At 43.9% G+C, this 25,813-nt stretch overlaps 1 protein-coding gene across 4 annotated transcripts in view; it reads left to right on the top strand.

The window, feature by feature from the left end:
* The window catches only part of LOC119952024 (short transient receptor potential channel 5-like), a 175,445-nt gene that overhangs the window by 1,124 nt on the left and 148,508 nt on the right, over positions 1-25,813 (top strand). For 3 of the 4 annotated variants that reach the window (XM_038775494.1, XM_038775491.1, XM_038775493.1), the window contains one exon: positions 21,154-21,338. The gene's annotated coding sequence lies outside the window, so the exon portion shown is untranslated. Of the gene's footprint in view, positions 1-51; positions 207-21,153; positions 21,339-25,813 lie in introns of all 4 variants that reach the window. The other variant, XM_038775492.1, reaches the window with a different exon arrangement.

Below are 25,813 nucleotides of genomic sequence, written 5' to 3'. Positions count from 1 at the left end.
CTATTTTAACAGTCACGTTTTCTCCCCCCCACCCACCACCACCACTCCCAGCTTCATTCTACAAGTCAACTGAGTCAGAGGGGAAATAACCAACTCAGTCAGCTCTCGTTAAACTGATGCACTTTCGAAAAATCTGCTGGCTGTGGACTGATCCCAGGCTTGAATACAAACGATGCTCCCAGGGATGGATGAAGTAACTCACAGAGGTACCCAAAAGACTGGACAGGAGATTTGTGGGCGAATGTGAATTAATAATTAATGGACTCCGGCCGCGTCAATGTCCCATTGATTCCCAGTCTGTTTATTTCGGGAGGGACTTTCCCAATAACCCCGCGGAAAGGAAATTCAAGCCTCTCGATTTAGGCTCTTGTTAAAAACCGTTTCTGAATGCTCGACCAGCTTGTGCTGTGGTTTTTGTTTACGTGGTGGGCAGAGCTATTATTATTTTGCTTGCCTGCCCCGATAAGGCAACCAGCCAGACGATCGTTTTAGCACCCAGCACACCAGTCATTTATGAACTTTTTAAAAAATAGGGTTGCCATTTTAAAAAAATTGGTTGCCCAGATGTCCCATCTTCACTCACTGAAGCAACCTCTGGGACCGTGGCAATGATTTCCCCTCTGCTAATTCAAAAGGTGCAGCGTTGTAGCTTGCTGCTGAATATCACATGAGGGCTGACGATTAAAACCCGGTGGTGGAAAACAACCTTGCATATTTACTTAGCCTTTGGCCAAACAAACAGCCGTCCTGCACATTATTTTCATCTATCCTTAGGCAATTGCACATGTAAACATGCACAGCTGTGTGTGTCTGTGTGTGTATGTGGCCAGGGCTTCTGGTCTGAATGATGTTTTGTTGCTGTAATAATTGGCAAAGAGCAGGCAGGCTGGCGATTGCGGGGGGCGGGGTGGGGGGGTTGTTGCGGGCTGACACTCGATTTAATTAGGAATTATTTGTTTTGCTGTTAAGCGTTGAATATTTAACCAGTGTTAGCAAACACGCATCCTGAGAATGTGGTATCAGTGGAGCGGTGTCTCCATACATGGGGCTTGAATACAAACGAACCCATGATGTATTGTAGCGATAATGAACTAAAGAGCGAACCCATGGACATTGGGGAGGTTCGTCTCACAGTGAATGCAGTCACACCCTCAGGCCCATTAACCTCAATATTTAAAAGCTGGACAAATCAATTATCAGAAAACAAAATAGAAACTGCCCCCCCTCCCCCCGCGTGGAAACAGCTCGATAAAATAACAGACTTTAGAAGCGACAGTCTGATCAACCTGGAATCCGCACTCCTCGGCTAAGGGGAGAAATCCGTGCTGTGGATTCTATGATAACTCTATGAAATTGGGATGAATTTTAACAAGCGTTGCGGATGTAACTTTAGCGGTAAAGCGGTGGAAATCCCAACGCTCCGGCCGTCCACAGGCGAACGAGAGAACTGGGACATGCACCACACACATCTGATACTTGGAAAAACTATTTGATAAGAGCAGACTCCTTTATCAACTAAGTTCTGCGGGCATCATCATTAAAGGGAATTGAATGAACTGGAGGAGTGGGACCTGGGGGGATGGGAGTTGTAGTGGGTGTCCTTCCCTGCCTCCAAACCGCTGGCTCGAATCCTATCCCAGACTCCATGAAGGTACCTCCCCAACATGGCCAAACAAGTAAAACCTTGTTATACACCTAGAAGAGACTGCCTGGTGCTGGCACCCCTCACCCCACAGCTACCGGCAACCATGTGGTATCTATCCCTGGAGGTTTTATCACATGTCTTCCCCCACCCGAGACATTGGTCGACCAACACGTCCACCCTTGTGACACACACTGCCTTCCTGGCCAATTGGAAACCAAAAATACTATTTACCCAATTGGACGATGCTTGACTTGTCAGCTAAACAATAACCCCCCCCCCATTTTCCATATGTTTCATATCTGTTCAAAGAAAATTACCAAATAATGTTCCGTTGATTTTCTCCATGGTTGAACACAACAGATTCTTGGAGATTGGTCTTCAATTCCTGGAGACTCCAGGCCGATGCTGGAGGGTTGGCAACCCTACTGGTGAAATGTTCCAGGGAAAACTAGCCCCCCACAGAAATAGACATGAGCATGCATGTTGTCTACGTCAATAGACATGGGAAGCTTCTAGGGCTAAGAATCAATCAGCAGGGGTTGCAATGGCTGAGATACAATGCAGCGTGCACCAGGAGTCTTGACCGGGAATTACATTGGAAAATTAAATTCACCGATAAACATAAAGCTTGGGGGAGAAAAAGGCAAGTGACATTGCAAAGGCAGCTCAACACGATGTGCACTTGGAATGATTAATGGAAAATGGAATAAAATATGGACAATTGAAATTGTGTTTTGGGAGTAATAAGTAAGAGGCATGTGTACTCTACAGGTGTACAACTTGATCAAGGAGATTTAGTGGAGTTGCCTCATCATTCAACATGTCTAAATGTTGAATGCTGACAGTATATATGATTGCTGTCTTACATTGCTAAATCAATCCAGTTCACGTTGTCAGAAGCCTTTGCTGAAACTATACATTATTTTCAGACCAGACTTGGAGTACTGCATACACCTTTGCTCATGCCACTGTAAAGAACCACATGGGTCCCAAAGATAGCTTACCTTTGCACCAGGAGGCTGATAATTTTGAAGGAAATAATTTTGAAGAGCAGATTTTAAGCTAGATCTCTTCGTACTCACAAAGGGATATCTCTGGGAAGGTGTTACAACAGTGTTTAATATACTTAACAAAAGAGGAAGTCCCAACGCATTATCATTTTTTTGATAAGGTAGCACCATAAGAAGCTTTAGGTTCAGCCAGGTAGGTAAGTTTAGGGCTGAGATCAGGGTGCATTTATGTATACTGAGAGTGATCCGCAACTGGACTCCCAGGAAGGTTTGTGGTCCTCAGCGCAATGAATTTATTTAAGAAGTAACTGTAGGGTTGGAAGGATGGGAATAGCCATTCTCATTGAGCTGATCTTGTGAACTCAATAAGCTGTGAGTTGACAAGTGTAAGAATAGTCCAGCATTAAAGACACCTTTCTTGCCGTCCCAGGGTATGATTCTTAACTGCAGAACTACCAAAGAAAGTAGGCACAGAAGATCATGCTGGAAAAGGGGAGGAACCAAAATATGATTGGCAGAGCCAGACACACACCATATAAGGCTACTTAGCAATACTGCTGAGAATCAAATACAATTTTGTCATTAGGCATTTTGATGATTGATATGCAGCTGGACAGTTATCATCTAGATAGAAGACAAAACAAGGACAACACCGCAACTTAATTAGAATTCTCTCCGTGCCTATTGCCTGAAGTACTGGAAAGGTTCAAAGATTTCCCAGAAGAAAGGAAAAGGAGAAGGGGTCACATATTGAATATATTCAAGACTGAATTAAACAAATGTTTGATCAACAAGGGAGTCCAGAGTTATGGGAGACAGGCAGGAAAGTGGAGTTAAGGCCACAATCAGATCAGTCATGACCTCGTTGAATGGTAGAACAAGCTCAATGGGCCGAACAGCCTCTTTCTGCACTTATTTCTTATGATCTTACAAGAGGCTGCCAGAAAAGTGAATGAAAGTTGGGATCACAGAAATACAATGAATGGCAATTGTGATGGTAAATAATGACAATTACCCAAAGCAATTAAAGGAAAATATTAGCCACTCAATTTATACATTTGTTATAAACTATATGTTCATTATAAAAACATATAATATTGAGAAATGTCAAAATGTTTGTATCTGGAAGGTGAAGAATGTAACTCTTTATCAGAGCACAAGATGGAAATAAAAATCAAAATGAAAAGAGAAATTTAACTTAATCTGTGCTGATATAGCAGGAAGCTAGGTGGGAGGAATTCAAATAGTAGACAGAAAAATTATGGACGCTTGTTGTCTGGCAATATTTCCATGGGGAATTGTTGCAATATGGTGCTGCGATTTCAGGGGAACGCTTGGAAAGAGAATCGAAATAGATCTTCCACTGGAATTACTGCAGGGGATTGAAAGAAACACTGAAAATCTTGCCCCAAAATATCAGTAATGCACCACAGTTGAAGGGTTTGCAGGGTTTATTTTTATATCTCAAATGATTTCCTTCCAACACTTTGGATCTCCGTTCCTAGTAATAGGTGGTTTCCATTGGTAGGCAGCATACCCTAAGACTGAAATTTACAACCTTTTCGATATCATATAGTGGACAGAGAATGCAGAGGGATGGCACTGCCGCCTCACAGCGCCAGGGAACTGGGTTCAATTCCAGCCTTGGGTCACCATCTATGTAGATTTTGTATGTTTGCCTGATGTCTGTGTGGGTTTCCTCCCGGTGACCCGATTTCATCCCACTGTCCAAAGATTTGCAGGTTAGATGGAGTGCTAAAATAGTCCCTTAGTGTCATGGAGTTATTGGGTCATGGGCTAGGATTAAGGCATGGGCCTAGGTAAAGTGCTCTTTCAGTGCGTTCGTGCAAACCCGATGGGCTGAATGGCATCTTTCAGCATTGTAGTGATTCTATGAATTATTCTTTTATCAACATATTAATTTTTAGAATTCTACGTGGCTTATGAACCATGCAAACCTGTACCCAAAGGAAAAAAGTCACACCCTATCAGGCTTGATTATTCAGGCTAAATCTATGATTACTTTAGTTCCTCCGTGCCCATGCAGGTCGATGAGCACAAGACTCCGCCATCGGCCCTGGACTACTTCACACTGTCTTTCACTATAGCCCAGATGGTGTCCTACTCTTGTAGCTCCTCCTTAATTGTACTTTTCCTGGTCCTCTTTCAGAAATATGAGGGAGATTTTCCAGTTATATTGGCTTTTGTAAGTTTGGATACACTTAACATTTTAAAGGCAAGATCATTTCTGATGCATTTATCTTATAAATACAGACATATCACTGGGCCAGAATCTCGGAGCAGTTCCATCAGAGTCAGATTGCCACTCCACTCCTTTTCCCTACCTTAGTTGGGAGCCTCACCTTTCTCACCTCACCTTCCAACTTGGGCTGGGTGAGAAAAGTGCAGTGCTGCGGGTTCCCAAGACCTTCAGTGCAGTGCAGCAGAGTCAGGGGAAGTGAAGACACATCCCCATTTTACCACACTAGCTGCCCTAAAGCAAGTAGGTTTAAAGGACCAGCCACTTTGAGAAACCAGGAAGCAGGTTAGTGAGTAAGTAAGTGGGCAAGGTGGGGGGATTGGGGGGTGGATTGGGTGGCCGGGCAGTTCATGAGAAGGGAGCAAGTGGCTGGTCAGTGGGGGAGGGGGGGGGGGGGGGGTAGGATCGGATGTTAGTCATGAGGGGGTCAGGATGGGTTGGTGGGGTTGGATTCTAAGCCAGCGGGTTGGGAGGGCAGGCAGAGGTTGGGGCCTTTCGGGAGGGGGATGCTGGAAAGGTGATTGGGAGGGTTGCTGGAGTAGGGTGGGGTGTAGTCCAGGGATTGGGTGGATTTGGGTAGTGGGGAGGGTAGTCAGTGTGTCGGGAGGGTAGGCAAAATGTGTGGGGGGGTAGTCGGGGTATGAGGGGAGGATCCTGTAGTGTAGTCAGGAGGTCTGGAGGGTAGGCAGGATGGTGAGGTAGTGGTGAGAAAGGTAGCCAGAGCTTGGGAAGATATTCACGGCTGGGGGGGGGGGGGGGGGGGGGTAGGAGGGTATCTGGGGGGTTGGGAATGTAGTCGGAGGGTCGCGGGTAGTTGGAGGTATGGGGACTAGTTGGTATGGGTAGCTGGGTATCTTAGTTGGGAGGAGGATTGTTGAGGGTTTGGTTCCTGTGGGGTGTTCGGGGTTCAGCACTATAGTTACTAAGGAGTTGGAAGTGGTTTTAATTATTTTAACTATTCCTGGGTAACTATTCTTCTAAGACAGTTGGAGCCATCCAAATTCTCCCATTGAAATCAGATTATCAGATAGTTCCCAGTTTAGGGTATTTGCACATCGAAAGTTTAAACATTCCTGTATGGGGACTTGCGGGAAGTAATTCAGTGCATTTTCTGGGCTGATTCCTGGATACAGCTGCCAGAGATTGGAAGGGAGATATCATTGGCAAACTGAGTGGCTTTGCAGGGTAACCTGCAGGTGTATTTTAGTGCATTACTTAACTCAGGAATCCAGGGAAAGGTCTTCTCTAAAAAAAGGTAACTGCATTTTCGGGCGTGAAAATGTGTAAATTATTCAAGGAGCAGTGAAACCCTACTTTTATCACATATGCAGATTTTCATGATGTAACTATAACCTCTGAGGCATAATGTCGTAAATTCAAACCACACTTCCTCACTTGTGAATGTAATCCAGCTAACCTTCAACTGGCCATGCTGAAAGAGTGCTGCACTGTCAGTAGTGCTGTGTTTCAGATGAAATATCCATTGGAAATGCCTGTCTGATGTTAAATTTTCTTACAGCACAATTTGAAGAAGAGTAAAGTCGTTTCCCAGATTCTTCGCCGATCATTATCTCTCAGCCAGCATCATTAAAAAAAAAAGTTGACTGGCTATCTCCCTTATTGTTTTTTAAGGAAGTTAACTGAATGCAAATTGTCTGGTATTTTTATATAATACTGTGACTACACTTCTAAAGTAAATCATTGGCTTTAAAGTACTTTGGGACATGCTGAAGTCATGAAACACTCTAGAAATTCAAGATTTATTTGATCTAAATACTGACTGACGGGAAAAAGATATTTTGACATCTTCTACAAAAGTGTTTTTACATAAGCTTTCTGCTTTGCCTAGCCATTTAACTCATGGATTACTTGTTCAAGTGGCCATTCCTTGCATATGATTCCAGAGATGGCTGCTGCAGACTACCTCTGGGACCTGGGTCTCCAGTGAAACATCTGCAAAGCAGTGGAACATGAAACAGCTGCAGGATTGATATTGATAATGTATTATGAAGACTTGGTAACTGAAGCAGCTCTGACAGAGTGGGTTCGGAATATCAGAGTATTCATTATATTTATGCTGGTAATATGACATTCAAAAAGATCGGGACATTTCCAATAATGGTAGAATGCGAGGGGCTACAGACAAACCAGAGATTATAAATGCCCTTTAGTAAATGTTGATGTTTCAATGAAACCAAAATAATTTCTTTAATTCTGAGCAAACACATTTTAAGATGAAATGTAAATCCAGTGTTTCTGGCTTCAAATCTTGAATCCCCATTTGTAATTTTATTAATATCTATTTGCATCAGTACAGTTGTGTAGTCTGTGTGCACAAATACAGTGTTGTATGAACTAGAACATTTGACATTTTCAATCTGGTAGGATCCTTCCTGCTGGTGTAAAATGGGCATGTAAAGACCACTGGAATACCCTAACATGCAATTTTCCATTCGAGCATAACATCTGATTGATTGCCCTTGCACATTTTGTGCAAGAGCTTTTGTATACTATTGAAATAAGATGATAATATATGTAAATCAGATTGTGTGCAATTTCCTGTCATTCATTGTGGAATCATGCTGTGTGTTGAATCCATCTGGCTTGCGTATAAAGAGAAATTTTATTTCCAAAAGAATTCTTAAAAGAACCAAAACTGCTTAATGAATATTTTGCTTTTTTTTCTCCCCAATGGTCTTTTACTATTTTTGTTCAGCACCTTTAATGTTATTTTTATGCATTTCTTCCTTTTCCATATGGGCTGGCTAGGTTAGGTGGATTGGCCATAATAAATTGCCCTTAGTGTCCAAAATTGCCCTTAGTGTTGGGTGGGGTTACTGGGTTATGGGGTTATGGGGATAGGGTGGAGGTGTTGACCTTGGGTAGGGTGCTCTTTCCAAGAGCCGGTGCAGACTCGATGGGCCGAATGGCCTCCTCCTGCACTGTAAATTCTATGATTCTATGATTCTATGACTGTTTTCTTCCCATTTTGGGAATCTGATCATATGGGAGCATTTATGTGATATCAGAAACAGTCGAACATTGACTGCAGAATCACTAAGAAGCCAACTACAATTAAAACAGTTACAAATGTTGAGCAAAAGAGACAAATATTGTGAAAGGAGAATGGACATAAAACCATTCACCCCAGTTCAGGAAGTAACAAGTCATCTAATTCCAGGCTATAAAATCCCATGCCAGCTGTTCAAAAACATTATATTAATGATAGGAATTGCTGGCAGTACTGAAATCGTAGTATTCCATGGTAAAAGTAGTGCAAAATTAAAGGAACCGTGCCAGGGCCACCTTTAGGCACCAGTACTGGACCACTGGCAGTCACGATTATACCGCCAACTGTATATGTAGGACCTGTCATAACTATGATGTAATAACAAAGGACAAGTGGTTTCATCAAGAACCAGTTCCCCCGTTGTAACATCTGTCGTGTAGAAGTTTGAATCCAATCTAAATAGAATCTTCCAGTGGTAGTTAAGGTTATCACTTCCCTCACATGTCTGAATGCACTTCCTTCCAAGTTATCGTAGAAATCATCTGCAACATTAACCAATGTGCTGGTTACATACATATCAAACAGGTGACCAGTATGGCAAGTATCTTCCTGTCCTTTGCCTTTGAATAACATGACACAGATTCACTCTATTACCATATTTCGCAAATACCATCTGGATAGCTGGTTACTAGTCCCCCTCTGCCACCATCACATGCTCTTCCTACTGTAAACAATGAGTCAGTCACTACTGCCTTCTCAGGTTCACCAGCTGACTGTGCATAATCTGGTTCTGGTGCTTGCAAATACTACCGAGACGAATGTAGGATGCTGTTTCTTGAATACCTGTGGAAAAGCAAAAGAAAGAAACATGGGCATATTCCCCTTTCAAGCATTGATTACATGTGTGGTATGGTGCTGTGCTTGAGTGTTTAGTGTCTTGCAATGAGCGAGCGTGTGGATAAGAGAGTATGAGAAAAATAGTAATTTTGGAACAATGGCAAAAGGAATCCTTCCCTTCACAATCCATCACTAACTTATCTCTTTAATCATTGGGTTTTATAAAGAGGCTTCTCCAAGGGTGTTCAGGGAGAAATATTTCTAAGCCCTATTATTCTGGTTTGTTGCTTACCATTACTGCTACCTTGCCCTACAAGTTAGCAAGCAGTTTTGAGGGTTGGGTGTGTTGGAAACATATAAAGTGCCAGAACACATCCTACATGTGAATGCATGAATTGCATCACACAGACAGAAGAATTTGTGAGATTTCAAGTTGTCAATGTGCCAAGTGTACCGGCGTTAAGTTGTAGCAAGAATTGATACCCTGCTGTCATGTGGAATGCATGATAAAACATTCAAAGAAATATCAGTACTTTATATGAGGCTTTCATCAATGTGTGCAAACACTTTGCAGTATACATACTTTGTCCATCTATTTGGCATGAGATCCAAGTGGATAGCTTACCTTTGGCTGAATTATTTAGGTCTGGAAATTTTCCTAATTTGGTCCAATTCCTCTGTCATAGATCCATTGTATTATATTTGGTAAGGTGGTATGTAGCACTCCTTCCCTTGCCTCCTTTCTGTTGCTGATGTAAAACTGTTACTGCATTTTTCTTGCACTATCTGGAAATGTGGGTGCTCTGTCTTGCCAGTGCTCGATTATAAGCAAGTCTGCAAACAATAAATTGAATTGTCCTTCCAAAGATTTGCTTGATAGCAACTACCTTGCCTTTGAAATGACAATTAGAGCCAATTTAAATAGATACAGAAATCTACAATTCCCACTCCACACCTATAGATCTCGCTGTAATAGGTGATTGCATGCCAGGGGCTCAAAGGAAATACATATGATGTGGAGATGCCGGTGCTGGACTGGGGTGGGCACAGTAAGAAGTCTCACAATCAGGTTAAAGTCCAACAGGCTTATTCGCAATCACAAGCTTTCGGAGTGCTGCTCCTTCATCAGGTGAAGTGGAGGCAGGTTCACAATCTCAGCATATATAGGAGAGACAAGATAATTACAGATTGCAATGTGAAGAATGGTTGGAATGTGAATCTTTACAGGAACAAATACAGGAACAAACTGTGAGTGGAGTGAGTGGTAATCACAGATGCAATATATAATTAGGGTTGACCCTGGAACATTAATTGGGGCCAGGCACATATTACTCAGTGGCTATACGCCCCAATACAAAATCTTACCACCACCTAAGAACATGACACTAAATTGGACCTGATGAAATGAAATGAAATGAAAAACGCTTATTGTCACGAGTAGGCTTCAATGAAGTTATTGTGAAAAGCCCCTAGTCGCCACATTCCGGCGCCTGTTCGGGGAGGCTGTTACGGGAATCGAACTGTGCTGCTGGCCTGCTTGGTCTGCTTTCAAAGCCAGCGATTTAACCCTGTGCTAAACAGCCCCTTGTCCGACTACTCTAAGGGAATCATTTTTGTGAAGACATCATGATTTTATCCTGGGAAAATCTTTTTAAATATTCATGTCCACAACAGATAATAAAAGTTTTATGAATTGAACAGGTATTAGAGTAGTCAAGAAAAAAATACGTTTTAAAAATCTCGGGCTGGATTCTGCGCGCACTAACTATGAAATCGCAGCCAGTGCGATAATAGGAGTACCTATTTTCCTGCAAGGAATCAGGACCGACGCCGGTTCTCTGATTCTGCGGGCCCCGAAAAGTGGTGTACTCCGCTACCTGGGGCCATTGCCAGAGGCCCGCTCCGCCATTCTCCGCCCGCAACCGGCCGAAGTCCCGACGGCGTGGAACTAACCTGGTCCAGCCGGTCGGGATACTCGCGTGGCGGCTGCGGACTCAGCCAATTGGAGGGCGGCGGGGCCTTATAGGTGGCCGGAAAATTCTTGTGCGAGCGTTGAGGGTTGGGCGTGCGGCCGATCGGGGAGGTTTATTTTCAGGGTCCAGCTCCACGGTCCGATCCGCCATGGAGCACGGTGCGTCTGCTGGAGGCCGCCGCCGTGTGCATGTGCGACCTCTGACCCAGAAGTGTGAAGACCCGTATCTGCAGCAAAAGCTGCAAGATCTACACTGGGTCCCTGCTAGCCCCCTGCAGGGCTAAGAGTTCGTGGTCCTTTCACACCAGTTTTTCTGGCACGAAACCCCACCGTTTTGACACCAGCATGGGAACATAGTCCCAATAATGGAGAATCCAGCCCCTCCTCTTTAGTGATGCCCAGTTCTCCACAATACTTTGAACAATAATTCTGGGCTCTGTAAAACTTCAATATAATTTAAATATGACCACCGTATGTGTTCCAGAAAATTCTCTCTAATTTAAAAGTGCAAAATAAATTCCAGTTTTTCTATGAGTTGCAGATATTAAAAAGAATTTGCTCAATAATGTTATGGAAGGCTGGTGATTCATCTAATAGAAGGATACTGGTTGCACAGAGAGCATTGCATGGATGTTAGACAAATAAAGCATTGATCTAAAGTTATAACCCACCCAAATTGAAGCATTACAGTATGAATCAGATAATATAATAACCCTACATTTTTTGAGTCACATAATGTAGCCAAGGTTTTTTTCATTTGACTCTACAATTGATTTTTTAAAATCAAATAGTCAGTTCATTTACATATCTAATAAAGAACAGTGCCTATAAATCTATGTGACAGTTACAGTAAGTTTAGATGACATCGATAAAGCTTTTCAAAGTCCTTCTGATTTCCTTAATATGTTACTGGCTTGTAACACAAATCAAAATACATACAATCTTGTAATGCTTTCCGAGCTACCGTTTAATCATTATATAAATGAGGGATGGCAACACACCTCATCTAGTTTAAGTAGCATTACAGCTTTTTTTCCAGGTATCAGATGAAATTAAAGGAAAATCATCTTGAATTTTCTCTTTATTCAAATCCTATCCTTTAATTTAAAAATTGGTGTCCAGTCTTTGCAGGCTGCTTTAGTGAAAATGCAGTGGGACTGAATAATGAGACATTTATGACAGTAGACATCAGGGAGGCTTATGCTCAAGAAGACATAACGTGAGAGGAAACTGAAATTGAAAAGGAAAATTCAATTTCAAGGGGGTGAGCCATGGAGAACCAGATCAGTGCAATAGGACCTCAAAGCATCACCACCTCCATTATGACATGTTCTCTCCCTGCATTTTCCGTTGATACTGTTTCTCGAAAACAATTTTATAGATAATGACTTGGCCACACAATTAGAAAGTGATCTTTTCAGTGTCTGTCGGATGATTTTTAAATGCTCAGCTTAACTCACCTGCACATTTGAGAACACACCTGACATGACCCACAGTTGCTTTCCTCATACGGTAACTCAAAGAATTTTCCTGGGTAGTGAACTAGTGCACTGGTTTTCTGCAGCACAATCAGTTTCTTGCCAGCCATTCCTTGTGTCAGCTGCTCCAAAACCTTAGCTAAATTCACCTGGTTAATGATCAAGCAGGGCCAAGAAGAGTGAGAGGATCAGATCGAGGTATATAAAATATTAAGAGGGATTGATAAAGTAAACGTAGACCACATGTTTCCCCTTGTGAGGCAATCTAGAATGAGAGGTCACAGATGCAGGTTGGGAGGCGGTAGATTCAAAACTGAGATGAGGATGAACTACTTCTCGCAGAGGATGGTGAATTTGTGGAATTCGTTGCCTCATAGTGAAATGGAGTCTGAATCATTGAATGGTTTCAAGAAGAAGGCAGATATATTTTTGATTTTAAAAAACGGCTTAAAGGGATATGAGGAACAGGTAGGGAGGTGGATTTGAGACCAGGAAGAGATCAGCCATGATCTGATTGAATGAGAGCAGGTTCGAGAGGCTGAATTGCCTACTTCTGCTCCTAATTCCTGTGTTCCTATGTTTCTATGTATGTTCAATTCGTAAAGAGCCAAAGAATAGAACATGAGAATCAACTTAAATCAATCACTCATTTATTTGACTATAGAGTGCGTTGGTGGTACCTGGACGATTATCAAAAGAATATGAAACATGGAACAAAATATTTAGCTTAACAAGTTGAATCGTTCTAAAGAAAATATTCTGTTGCCCTCTACTCAACACGTGTCATCTCCTAAGAACATTTTCGACAAAGTTTTTCTATGTTCTCTTTCCCACAGAAAGTAAACCAAATAAAATGCCAAAATGTGGACAGAAGTCGGCATCCTACATTATATAAAATCTGGCCAGCTCCTTCCCTTGGCCTGAAATGTCTACAGACTCAATAGGCCAGGCATCATTGGTTTGAATTCTGAAATAATCATCACAGCAAACTGTCAATGTTTGCCATCATTATTCCTCTGAAACTGACACCAACCTCGAGGATCTGCAATTAATTGCAGAAATCCCAAAGTTTCTGTCAGTCATTCTTTTTTAAAAATAAATTTAGTGTACCCAATTATTTTCTTTTCCAATTAAGGGGTAATTTAGCATGGCCAATCCACCTACCCTGCACGTCTTTTTGGGTTAGGGGGTGAACCCACGTAGAGTGCAAACTCCACACCGACAGTGGCCTGGGGCCAGGACGAAACACAGGTCCTCAGCGCCATGAGGCAGCAGTGCTAACCACTGTGCCACTGTGCTGCCCTGCTGTCTTAAGGATGGGTTATTGAAGTTCCCGCAGACTGCTAGCAATTAAAAATCATCAAACTGCTGAGAATTTCTGCTCACTGTAGGGTTATCACTCATCCCTGTTTTTGAAAATAATCCCGGCAGAGGTACTGTGTGGGATTCTCCGTTTCCCGATGCTGAATTCGCTTTAAGCAGTTTGTGCTTGCTCAACCCCGTCCAAAATGGCGTCATCGTGGCGCACGCCGCACGCCGTTGGGACGGCCTCAGGCCATCACCTGCAAGCCCTCCCCCGATGCTCCAACCCAATGGGCCGAGTTCCCATGGGCAGTGACCTGTGGTCTCAGCTGTCGGGAACCTGGCGTATCGGTTGCGGTCTGTGTCCAGCGGCGCCACAGTCGGGCGGGAGCCGCGCTGCTGGCCGGGGGCCTTCGGCGAGGGCAGGAGGGACTGGTGAGGGTTGGCGAAGGGTTGTCAAGATTGGCACTATCTGGCAGATCAGGCCTGTGCACAGCCGGCGCCATGTTGTATGGCGCGACCGCTGCAGGTCGGCAGCGATGGACCCGACAATTCCCCAGCTGTTTGTTTCGTGGAAGCCAGGCGGATGATCCACGTAAAACACCACAGATCCTCCAGACATAGTCTCAAAATCGGAGAATCCAGCCCACTGTCTCTCTAGGCAAACAATGGAAGACTAGGATCATCCCGAATACCCTAAAGTTTAAATTCTCATGTTACAATATATCCAATGTGTATGTGAGGTACAGTAGAAAATATGTAGGGTATGTCGCCTTAGGCCACCAGCTAAAAGTCTAAGTAGTAATAATAAATGTATTAGATAGAAATATCCAGAATGTTTCTATTATAGCTATTATTGCCATTAGGAATTACATAGATGGGAACAGCACTATTACAGTTGCCATAACTACGACGCTGCCTGAATGGCACATGACGTCGAACACATGCAAGATTCAAGATTCGTTGTAAAGTGAAAATTACTGCGCCAAAAATGCATAATTGCTACTTTAACAACCAGCTCCAAAAGATTTTCCGTATTTACAACCATCCAGAAAAGAACATCTCTAATACATTCAATATGACAATCAGTACTTTCCATTTCAAGTGGCGCAGGACATCTATAAAAGAACACAAAGAAAAGACCACTACACATAACGTTGCTTTTACCTTACATACTGATTGAGTTCTGTAACTGATTTGTTTCTTGCATTCTTGGACGAACAGCCACCAGGCCGCATGGATGGTGGGTATTAAAAGCTGATGACATTCCTGGATTGTCTTATTGTATTATTTATATGCCATTCCGAATGTGCTTAAATAGTGTGATATCACATCTTCTGGAATGATGTCCACATCTGTTCCGCGTTTATCATGTTTATGTGCAGGCTAATTAAAGTATTTACCTCACTCTTCTAGGCAATCTACATTTTCCACCCTGGCTACTTTGCTGTGCTCCCACCTTAATTGGCCTGGATTAAGTTGAGAAAATGTTTAATCCTGTTTATGCTCTTAGTCTTGTTGTGAAAATCCTTTAAAAGGTTACACTTTGTTGAATGAGGTGTAACTGGATTTTTAACTGTATAAGTTCACAATTATTGCTAAACACCCTCACTGATATTGAAATAATTATTTTCTGTTTGTTAAATGTCAAAATTCTCCATTGTGATAAAACATTCCACATATTTTTAAATAATATTTCTTTTAAAGTTTTGTTAATGATGCTTTCCAGGTGCCTGCCTTGATTATTTATTTTACTAACTGTAAAATTAAAACTGGAGTGATCCAGTGGTTTTTACTTCTTTGCTTACTCAATGTGAGAATACTTCAATGTGATTGGCTGCTGACCATGCTTGATCCTGGTGATCCTTTTGAATTGGATATCAGGAAATCCATCTCAAAGAGATCACTAGATCTTGGTAGGCACTGTCTTTGAGCTCAACTGCAATCACTTTGTCGCTGACTGAAAAATCGAGCCTGTTGTGTTCCATACAGCATTTGTTTTCTTAGCTGCACTTATCCTGATAATCCTGTTTCCAAACACATAATCATCTAACCATTTCTTTCCTAAGGACATAAGAAATAAGAGCAGCTATTTGTCCCAATGAGCCTATTCCACAATTCATCGGTGATCTGATTATGGCCTTGACTCTACTTTTCTGCCTCTTTGAATCTCTTGTTCATCGATAATCTGTCTAGCTCAACCTTGAATATCTTCAATGATCCAGCCTCCTCTGCACCCTGGGGTAGAGAATTCCAAACATCACTGACTCTCTGAGAGAACAGAGATCCCTCCTCATCTCTTTATTAAATGGGAGGTCTTTTATTTTGAAACTGTGCCACTAGTTCTAGAAATGAAACATCCTCCCTGTCAATTCCTCTCAAATTCTTATATGTTGCAATAAGATCACCTAAACTCCAATGAGTATAGGCCTAACCTGCTTAACCTTTTCTCATAAGGCAACACCTTCATCCCAGGCATCAGCCTAGTGAATCTTTTCTGAACTTTCCCCCAATGCAAGTAATACTTCCTTAAGTAAGGCGACCCAAACTGAACACGGTATTTTAGTTGCAGTCTCATGGATGCTCTGAGAATTAGCAAGACTTCTCGATATTCCATTCCCCTTGAATAAAGGCTAACATTCCATTTGCCTTCCTGATTATTTCCCAACTATGCCAACGTTTTTTGATTCATTTACAAGAGAACCAAAATCCCTGTATCCTGCAGCATTCTGCACTATCTCTCCATTCAGTTAATGTTCTGCTTTTCCATTATTTGCGCCAAAGTGGACAATATCATGTTTTCCCACATTATACTCCATCTGCCAAGTTTTTATCCACTCGCTCAAACTATCATACCGCCTTTCAAAATTTGTGGATTTCTTTGTGTCCCCTCATAAATTGTTTTCTTGTTTATTTTCTTATCATCAGCAAATTTTGCTACAATACAATCGGCCCCTTCATCCAAGTCATGAATATAGGTTTTAAACAGTTAAGGCCTCAGCACTGAGCTCTGGGGCATTCCACTTGTTACAGTTTGCCAACCTGTAAATTATGCATTTATCCCAATCCTCTGTTTTGTGTCAGTTCGCCTATACTCTATTTATGCTAATATTCTACTGCCAATACCATGAGCTTTTACCTTTGCAGTGACCTTTTTTGTGGAACCTTAAAGAATGATGTTTGGAAATCCAAATACGCTACATCTACCAGTTCCTCTTCATCCATCCTGCTTGTCACATCTTTCAATGAACTCAAAAGATTAGTCAAGCATGACTGCCCGATTGTATAATCATTTTCTAAATGTCCTGCCACTCCTTTCTTAATAATGGATTTCACTATTTTCTCAACGACAGTGTTAGGCTGACCGGCCTCTGGTTTCCTACATTCTGTCTCCCTCCTTTCTTGAATAGAGATGTTGGGCGATTTCTCTGATCCTGAGGCTAAGTGTTGATGCTGTCGTAAACGCCGTCGCATTTTACAACGGCGTCAACATGTCATCAGGAGCAGCGATTCTGACACCTACAGGGGGCTAGCACGGCACTGGAGTGACCCACGCTGCTCCAGTTGCTGATTCTGTGCCAATGTGCACATGCGCAGTGCGACCGGCGCCAATGTGCGCCAGTCCCGACGCGACATGGCGTAGGGCTACAGGGGCCAGGGCAGAGCAAAGGAGGCCCTCAACCCAAGAGGTCGGCCTGCCGATCGGTAGGCCCCGATCGCAGGCCAGACCACAGCGGAGCCCACCCCCCCCCTCCCCGGAGTCGGACCCCCCTCCCCCCCCACCAGGCCGTCCCCGGATGCATGCACGCCGAGGTTCTGCCGGGTAAGTCCAGATGTGAACTGTGCCGACGAGACTTGGATTTTTTCTGCGGCCACCTGGCCCATCCCGGGCGGAGAATCTCCAGGGGGGGCCGTGTAGCGCACCCCCCCCCCCGACCGGCGGCGCGCCGACCGTGCCAGCACCAATGGCGCCGAATGGGCGGACCGGCATCGGAGTGGCGTCACGCGATCCGCGCCCGGCCCGGCGATTCTCCGGCCCACCGTGGGCTGAGAGAATCCCGTCCATAACATTTGTGCTTTTCCAATCTGCTGGGGACCTTCCAGAATCTAGGAAATTTTGAAAGATTACAACAAATGCATCCATTATCTCTGGAGCCACTTGCTTTAAGATATCCATCTGGTCCAGAGGACTTGTCAGCCTATTGATTTGCCCATTATATTTTCTTTAGTTATAGTGATAGTTTTAAGTTCCTCCCTCTCTTTTTCCACTAATTTTCCACTACTATTATTCAGATGTTTTTGTATGTTCTATTGTGATGACACAGACAAAATACTTGTTCAAAGCCTCTGCCACTTCCTTTTTTCTCATTAATTCCCCAATCTCACCCTCTAAGGGACAATGTGTACTTTAGTTACTCTTGTCCTTTTTTCTGTTTTTACATTACTTTCAGTTTAATTTCTTCTTGTATTTTTTTTGTCATCCTTTACTGGCTTCTAAAATATTACTTATCTTCTGTCCTACCTCTAATCTTTACAGCATGGTGTGTCTTTTCTTTTAATTTGACACCATCCTTCACTTCCTTCATTAGCTGTGGATGCCAGAGCCTTCTCATAGTCTCTCTTTCTCAGTGGGACATATGTTCATAGTGAGTTTACATACGTGGAAAATAGAAGCAGGAGGAGGTCATTCAGCTTTTTGAGCCTGCTCCACCATTCATTATGACCGTGGCTGATCATCAAGTTCAATACTCTGACCCCGCCTTCCCCCATATCCCTTGATCCCTTTAGCCACAAGAGCTATATCTAATTCCTTCTTGAAATTACACAGAATGTTTTCACCTCAACTACTTTCTGTGGTAGTGAATTCCACAGACTCGTCACTCTCTTGAGTGAAGAAATTTCCCCTCACTTCAGCCCTAAATTGTTTACATGTTATCCTCAAACTATGACCCCTTGTTCTGGACTCCCCACCTTTGGCAACATTCTTTCTGAATCTACCCTGTCTAATCCTGTTAGAATTTCATAAGTTTCTATGAAATCCCCTCCCAGTCTTCTAAACTCCAATGAATATAATCCTAACCGACTTAGTCTCTCCTCATAGGGTGGCATGGTAGCACAGTGGTTAGCACCATTGCTTCACAGGGCGAGGTACCCAGGTTCGATCCCGCCTTGGGTCACTGTGCAGAGTCTGTACGTTCTCCCCGTGTCTGCATGGGTTTCCTCCGGGTGCTCTGGTTTCCTCCCATAGTCCAAAGATGTGCGGGTTAGGTGGATTGGTCATGCTAAATTGCCTTAGTATCCAAAAATAGGTGCGGTTGCTGTTTACGGGGATAGGGTTGAGGTGTGGGCTTAGGTGAGGTACTCTTTCAGGGGCCGGTGTAGACTCGATGGACTGAATGGCCTCCTTCTGCACGCTATGATACGACAGTCTCGCCATCCCAGGAATTAACCTGGTTAATCTTCGCTGCACTCCCTCCATAGCAAGAACATCCTTCCTCAGATAAGGACATGAAGCCTCTGCACACAATACTCTAGGAGTGGCCGCACCAATGCCCTTTAGAATTACAGTAAAACGTCTTTATTCCTATACTCAGGTCCTCTCACTATGAAGGCCAACATACCATTTGCCTTCTTTACTGCCTGCTGTACCTGTGCGCTTACTTTCAGCGACTGATGCACGAGGGTTCCAAGGTCTCATTGAGTGTCCACCTCTTTCAATTTCACTCATTCAATTAAAAATCTGCCTTCCTATTTTTGCTGACAAAGTGGATAACCCCACATTTATCCACCAACACAGCCTGTCCAAATCCTGCTGAAACACCTCTGCATCCTCCTCACAGCTCACCCTGCTGAATATCTGTGACTGCACCTATACCATTGTAGCAAGCAACCTATTCTCACAGTCCACTGTAACTGACTCTGTCTTAATGGTTTTTTAAGTTGCCTTTATTCAAGTTAAAGTCATGAGCCGGGATTCTCCAATCCCGCGGCCAAGTTCAGACGCCTGCGTGAAAAGCGGCGGCAACCACTCCGGCGTCAACGGTCCCTGATAATGAGGAATTCTCCCCTTCCTAGGGGGCTAGGTCGGCCCGGAGTGTTCCCCGCAGCTCCAGACGGCGTGGAATGGCCAGCGTGAGTTCGTGCATGTGCGCTACGGCCGGCGTGATTCCGCACATGCGCAGAATGACCGGCGGGATTCCACGCATGCGCGTGGGTTTCCATCTCCACGCCGGACCCTGTGCAATTTGGCGGAGCCCTACAGGAGCCCAGCGCAGAGGAACATAGGACCCCATGGAACCAGGCCGCCCGCCGATCGTTAGACCTCGATCGCGGGTGCTCCGGCTTCCTCCCACAGTCCAAAGACATGCAAGTTAGGTGGATTGGCCATGATAAATTGCCCTTAGTGACCAAAAAGGTTAGGAGGGGTTATTGGATTACGGGGATAGGGTTGAAGTGAGGGCTTAAGTGGGTCGGTGCAGACTCGATGGGCCGAACTGTATGTTCTATGTATGTAAGCTCACTCCAGGTGGTCACAGGTTATGCCAATTCCCAACCCTAAAAGTGAATTCTCGACTGGTTTGAAAGGTTTGAGCTATTCAGCTGGAGAGGAGGGAACCCTCTGCATTCCTGGGGCGCAAAATTTCCTTCTTAGCCTTGGATGGTGCATCCTTCTCATTGACCCTTTCTTTCTCAATGGAATATATCTTTCTTGAGACTTATGAAATATTTCCTGAAATGTCTGTGGCTGCTTCATCATGATGGCTATTACTCTCTATGGAATGTAAGTGCCTCCACTAGGATGGCACAGGTTTGAGAAGCAGTTTGAAGGCTATGAGGAGGTGGCGGCGTAGTGGTAGTGTCACTGGACTAGTGATTCTGGTTAAAGGTCTGGGTTCAAATCCAGATGGTGAAATTAGAATTCAATAAAACCTGGAATTAAAAGTCTGATAGAGTTGTTGTCATTGAAAAGACTCTCAGGTTCACTCATATCCTTTAGGGAGGTAAATCTTCCATCCTTATGTGGTCTGGATTGCTCTGAAATGGCCTTGCACACCACTCAGTTCAAGGCAATTAGGGATGGGAAACAAATGCTGGGCAGCCAGTGGTACTCACGTCCAATGAGTATGTATATATAAAAATAAGAGTTTTTGTTTAAATACCTAATGGACCAGCCATTGTCCAAAGAGGAGGAAGGTGCATGGAGTGTTTCTGGCAGCATGGGGCAGGTACATATGCCTGTAGTATAGTGGCTTCCACCAACCAAATGCAGATGCGGCCTGCCCACTTACCCCAGAAACTCCAGTGGGGTCAGCACTGGAGGGTACCCGCAGTCAGAGCCTCAATGCTGGAGCACTTTGCTGAAGTACCAGCACTGCCGCTGGGACAAATTCCTAGATACCCCTCCCTAACAGCACTTTGGTGTCCCTAAGTGACTGCAGAGGTTCAAGAAGGCAGCTCACCACCACGTTCTGAAGGGCAACTAGGGATGGGCAATAAATCTGGCCTAACCAGCGACGCCCACATCCCGTAAATGAATAAAAACTAGGCAATTAGAAGAGAGAAAATATATTTTGCCTTGTCTCTTCGTTTGAATCTGGAATGTAATCATGAATCATTTATTTCTGTTCTCCCCCTACAGCTGAGGTCTGCTGGAGTTCTTGGTTCAAGTATTTCTGGGCGTTGTGAAATAATGTGAAGCACAGTAAAAAACATCCCGAGGCGTTTCGCAAAGGTGTAATCATGTAAAAATAATAGATGCTGAGCCAAAGAAGGAGGCATTATGAAGTGTGACCAAAACCTTGATCACAGAGGTTTCTTTTAAAGGTGAGTGAGTGACAGAGGGACTGAAGGGTTTGGGCAGGGAAACACAGTATTTTGGGCCGTGGGAGCAAATGTAGTGGATGGAGTCAAAGGAACAGAGTTTGGATGGAGGGAACATCACAAGGAGTATAATGGGGCGGCATGGTTGCACTGCTCCCTCACAGTGCCAGGGACCCAGGTTCAATTCCGGCCTTGGGTGATAGTGTGTGTGAAGGCTGCACTTTCTCCCCCGTATTTGTGTGGGTTTCCTCCGGGTGCTCCGTTTTCCTCCCACAGTCCAAAGATGTGCAACCAGGTACACTGACCATGCTAAATTGCCCCTTAGTGTCTAAAGATGTGTAGGTGGTGGTATTGGGATTAGGCAGGGGAGTGGGCTTGGGTGGAATGATCTTTCGGGGATTCGGTGTAGACTTGATGGGCCTGTACTGTAGGCCTTCTATGATTCTAAATCAAAGGCATTGAGGAGTGAAAACGAATGTAGGTCAGCAAGGAGAAGGGTGATGGGAGAACAAAGAACAAAGACAATTACAGCACAGGAACAGGCCCGTCGGCCCTCCCAGCCTGCGCCGATCCAGATCCTTTATCTAAACCTGTCCCCTATTTTCCAAGGTCTACTTTCCTCTGTTCCCCGCCCATTTCATATATCTGTCTAGATGCATCTTAAATGATGCTATCATGCCCGCCTCTACCACCTCCGCTGGCAAAGCGTTCCAGGCACCCACCACCCTCTGCGTAAAAACCTTTCCACGCACATCAAAGCATACAAAGTGGCAAAGATTGGTGGGAGACTAGAGGACTGGGAAAGCTTTAGGGGGCAACAGAAAGCTACTAAAAAAGCTATAAAGAAGAGTAAGATAGAGTACGAGAGTAAACTTGTTCAGAATATAAAAACAGACAGTGAAAGTTTCTACAAATATATAAAACAAAAAAGAGTGGCTAAGGTAAATATTGGTCCTTTAGAGGCTGAGAAGGGAGTTTTAATAATGGGAAATGAGGAAATAGCTGAGGAACTGAACAGGTTTTTTGGGTCGGTCTTCACAGTGGAAGACACAAATAACATGCCAGTGACTGATAGAAATGAGGCTATGACAGGTGAGGACCTTGAGAGGATTGTTATCACTAAGGAGGTAGTGATGGGCAAGCTAATGGGGCTAAAGGTAGACAAGTCTCCTGGCCCTGATGGAATGCATCCCAGAGTGCTAAAAGAGATGGCTAGGGAAATTGCAGATGCACTAGTGATGATTTACCAAAATTCACTAGACTCTGGGGTAGTCCCGGTGGATTGGAAATTAGCAAACGTGACACCACTGTTTAAAAAAGGAGGTAGGCAGAGAGCGGGAAATTATAGGCCAGTGAGCTTAACTTCGGTAGTAGGGAAGATGCTGGAATCTATCATCAAGGAAGAAATAGCGAGGCATCTGGATAGAAATTGTCCCATTGGGCAGATGCAGCATGGGTTCATAAAGGGCAGGTCGTGCCTAACTAATTTAGTGGAATTTTTGAGGACATTACCAGTGCAGTAGATAACGGGAGCCAATGGATGTGGTATGGGAGGGAGGTTATGCTGCAATTGTATAGGGTGTTAGTGAGGCCACACCTGGAGTATTGTGTTCAGTTTTGGTCTACTTACTTGAGTAAGGACGTACTGGCTCTGGAGGGTGTGCAGAAGAGATTCACTAGGTTAATCCCAGAGCTGAAGGGGTTGGATTACGAGGAGAGGTTGAGTAGACTGGGACTGCACTCTTTGGAATTTAGAAGGATGAGGGGGGATCTTATAGAAACATATAAAATTATGAAGGGAATAGATAGGATAGATGCGGGCAGGTTGTTTCCACTGGCGGGTGAAAGCAGAACTAGCCTCAAAATAAGGGGAAGTAGATTTAGGACTGAGTTTAGGAGGAACTTCTTCACCCAAAGGGTTGTGAATCTATGGAATTCCTTGCCCAGTGAAGCAGTTGAGGCTCCTTCATTAAATGTTTCTAAGGTAGAGATAGATAGTTTTTTGAAGAATAAAGGGATTAAGGTTTATGGTGTTCGGGCCAGAAAGTGGAGCTGAGTCCACAAAAGATCAGCCATGATCTCATTGAATGCTGGAGCAGGCTCGAGGGGCCAGATGGCCTACACCTGCACCTAGTTCTTATGTTCTTATGTTCTTATCTCCCTTAAACTTTCCCCCTCTCACCTTGAAATTGTGACCCCTTGTAATTGATACCCCCAATCTTGGAAAAAGCTTGTGGCTATCCACCCTGTCCATACCTCTCATAATTTTGTAGACCTCAATCAGGTCCCCCCTCAACCTCCGTCTTTCCAACGAAAACAATCCTAATCTACTCAACCTTTCTTCATAGCTAGCACCCTCCATACCAGGCAACATCCTGGTGAACCTCCTCTGCACCCTCTCCAAAGCATCCACATCCTTCTGGTAATGTGGCGACCAGAACTTCACACAGTTTTCTAAATGTGGCCTAACCAAAGTTCTATACAACTGTAACATGACCTGCCGACTCTTGTGCTCAATACCCCGTCCGATGAAGGCAAGAATGCTGTATGCCTTCTTGGCCACTTTATCAACCTGCGTTGCCAATTTCAGGGTACAATGGACCTGAACTCCCAGATCTCTCTGTACATCAATTTTCCCCAGGACTCTTCCATTGACCATATAGTCCGCTCTTGAATTAGATCTTCCAAAACGCATCACCTCGCATTTACCTGGATTGAACTCCATCTGCCAATTCTCTGCCCAAATCTCCAATCTATCTATATTTTGGTGTATTCTCTGACAGTCCTCCTCGCTATCTGCAACTCCACCAATCTTAGTATCATCTGCAAACTTGCTAATCTGACCACCTATACCTTCCTCCAGATCATTTATGTATATCACAAACAACAGTGGTCCGAGCACTGATCCCTGTGGAACACCACTAGTCACCCTTCTCCATTTTGAGACACTCCCTTCCACCACTACTCTCTGTCTCCTGTTGCCCAGCCAGTTCTTTATCCATCAAGCTAGAACACCCTGAACCCCATACGACTTCACTTTTTCCATCAACCTGCCATGGGAAACTTTATCAAACACCTTACTGAAGTCCATGTATATGACATCTACAGCCCTTCCCTCATCAATTAACTTTGTCACTTCCTCAAAGAATTCTATTAGGTTTGTAAGACATGACCTTCCCTGCACAAAACATTGCTGCCTATTACTGATAAGTCTATTTTCTTCCAGATGTGAATAGATCCTATCCCTCAATATCTTCTCCAACAGTTTGTCTACCACTGACGTCAAGCTCACAGGTCTATAATTCCTTGGATTATCCCTGCTACCCTTCTTAAACAAAGGGACAACATTAGCAATTCTCCAGTCCTCCGGGACCTCACCCGTGCTCAAGGATGCTGCAAAGATATCTGTTAAGGCCCCAGCTATTTCGACCCTCGCTTCCCTCAGTAACCTGGGATAGATCCCATCCGGTCCTGGGGACTTGTCCACCTTAATGTCTTTTAGAATACCCAAAGCTTCCCCCTTCCGTATGACAACTAGAGTATTTAAACATCCATCCCTAGCCTCAACCGATGCACAGTACTTATTAAAAATCTCACCCATTTCCTCTGACTCCACACATGAATTCCCTCTTTTGTCTTTGAGTGGGCCAATCCTTTCTCTAGTTACCCTCTTGCTCCTTATATACGAATAAAAGGTTTTGGGATTTTCCTTAACCCTGTTAGCCAAAGATATTTCATGACACCTTTTAGCCCTCTTTATTGCGCGTTTGAGATTCGTCCTACTTTCCCGATATTCCTCCAAAGCTTCATCAGTTTTGAGTTGCCTCGATCTTATGTATGCTTCCTTTTCATCTTAGCTAGTCTCACAATTCCACCCGTCATCCATGGTTCCCTAATCTTGCCATTTCTATTCCTCATTTTCACAGGGACATGTCTGTCCTGCACTCTAATCAACCTTTCCTTAAAAGACTCCTACATTTCAAATGTGGATTTACCCTTAAACAGCTGCTCCCAGTCCACATTCCCTAGCTCCTGCCGAATTTTGTTATACACTGCCTTTCCCCAATTTAGCACTCTTCCTTTAGGACCACTCTCGTCTTTGTCTATGAGTATTCTAAAACTTACGGAAATGTGATCGCGATTCCCAAAGTAATCACTGACTGAAACTTCAACCACCTGGCCGGGATCATTCCCCAATACCAGGTCCAGTATGGCCCCTTCCCGAGTTGGACTATTTACATACTGCTCTAAAAAACTCTCCTGGATGCTCCTGACAAACTCTGCTCCATCTACACCTCCAACACTACACAAGTCCCATTCAATGTTGGGGAAGTTAAAATCTCCCATCACAACCACCCTATTGCTCCAACGTTTTTCTATAATCTGTCTGCATATTTGTACCTCTACTTCATGCTCGCTTTTGGGAGGCCTGTAGTAAAGTCCCAGCAATGTTACTGCACCCTTTCTATTTCTTAGCT

The sequence above is a fragment of the Scyliorhinus canicula genome, chromosome 17, assembly GCF_902713615.1.
Source record: "Scyliorhinus canicula chromosome 17, sScyCan1.1, whole genome shotgun sequence".
Taxonomy (NCBI): domain Eukaryota; kingdom Metazoa; phylum Chordata; class Chondrichthyes; order Carcharhiniformes; family Scyliorhinidae; genus Scyliorhinus; species Scyliorhinus canicula.
This window is presented reverse-complemented; position numbering and strand designations above follow the sequence as displayed.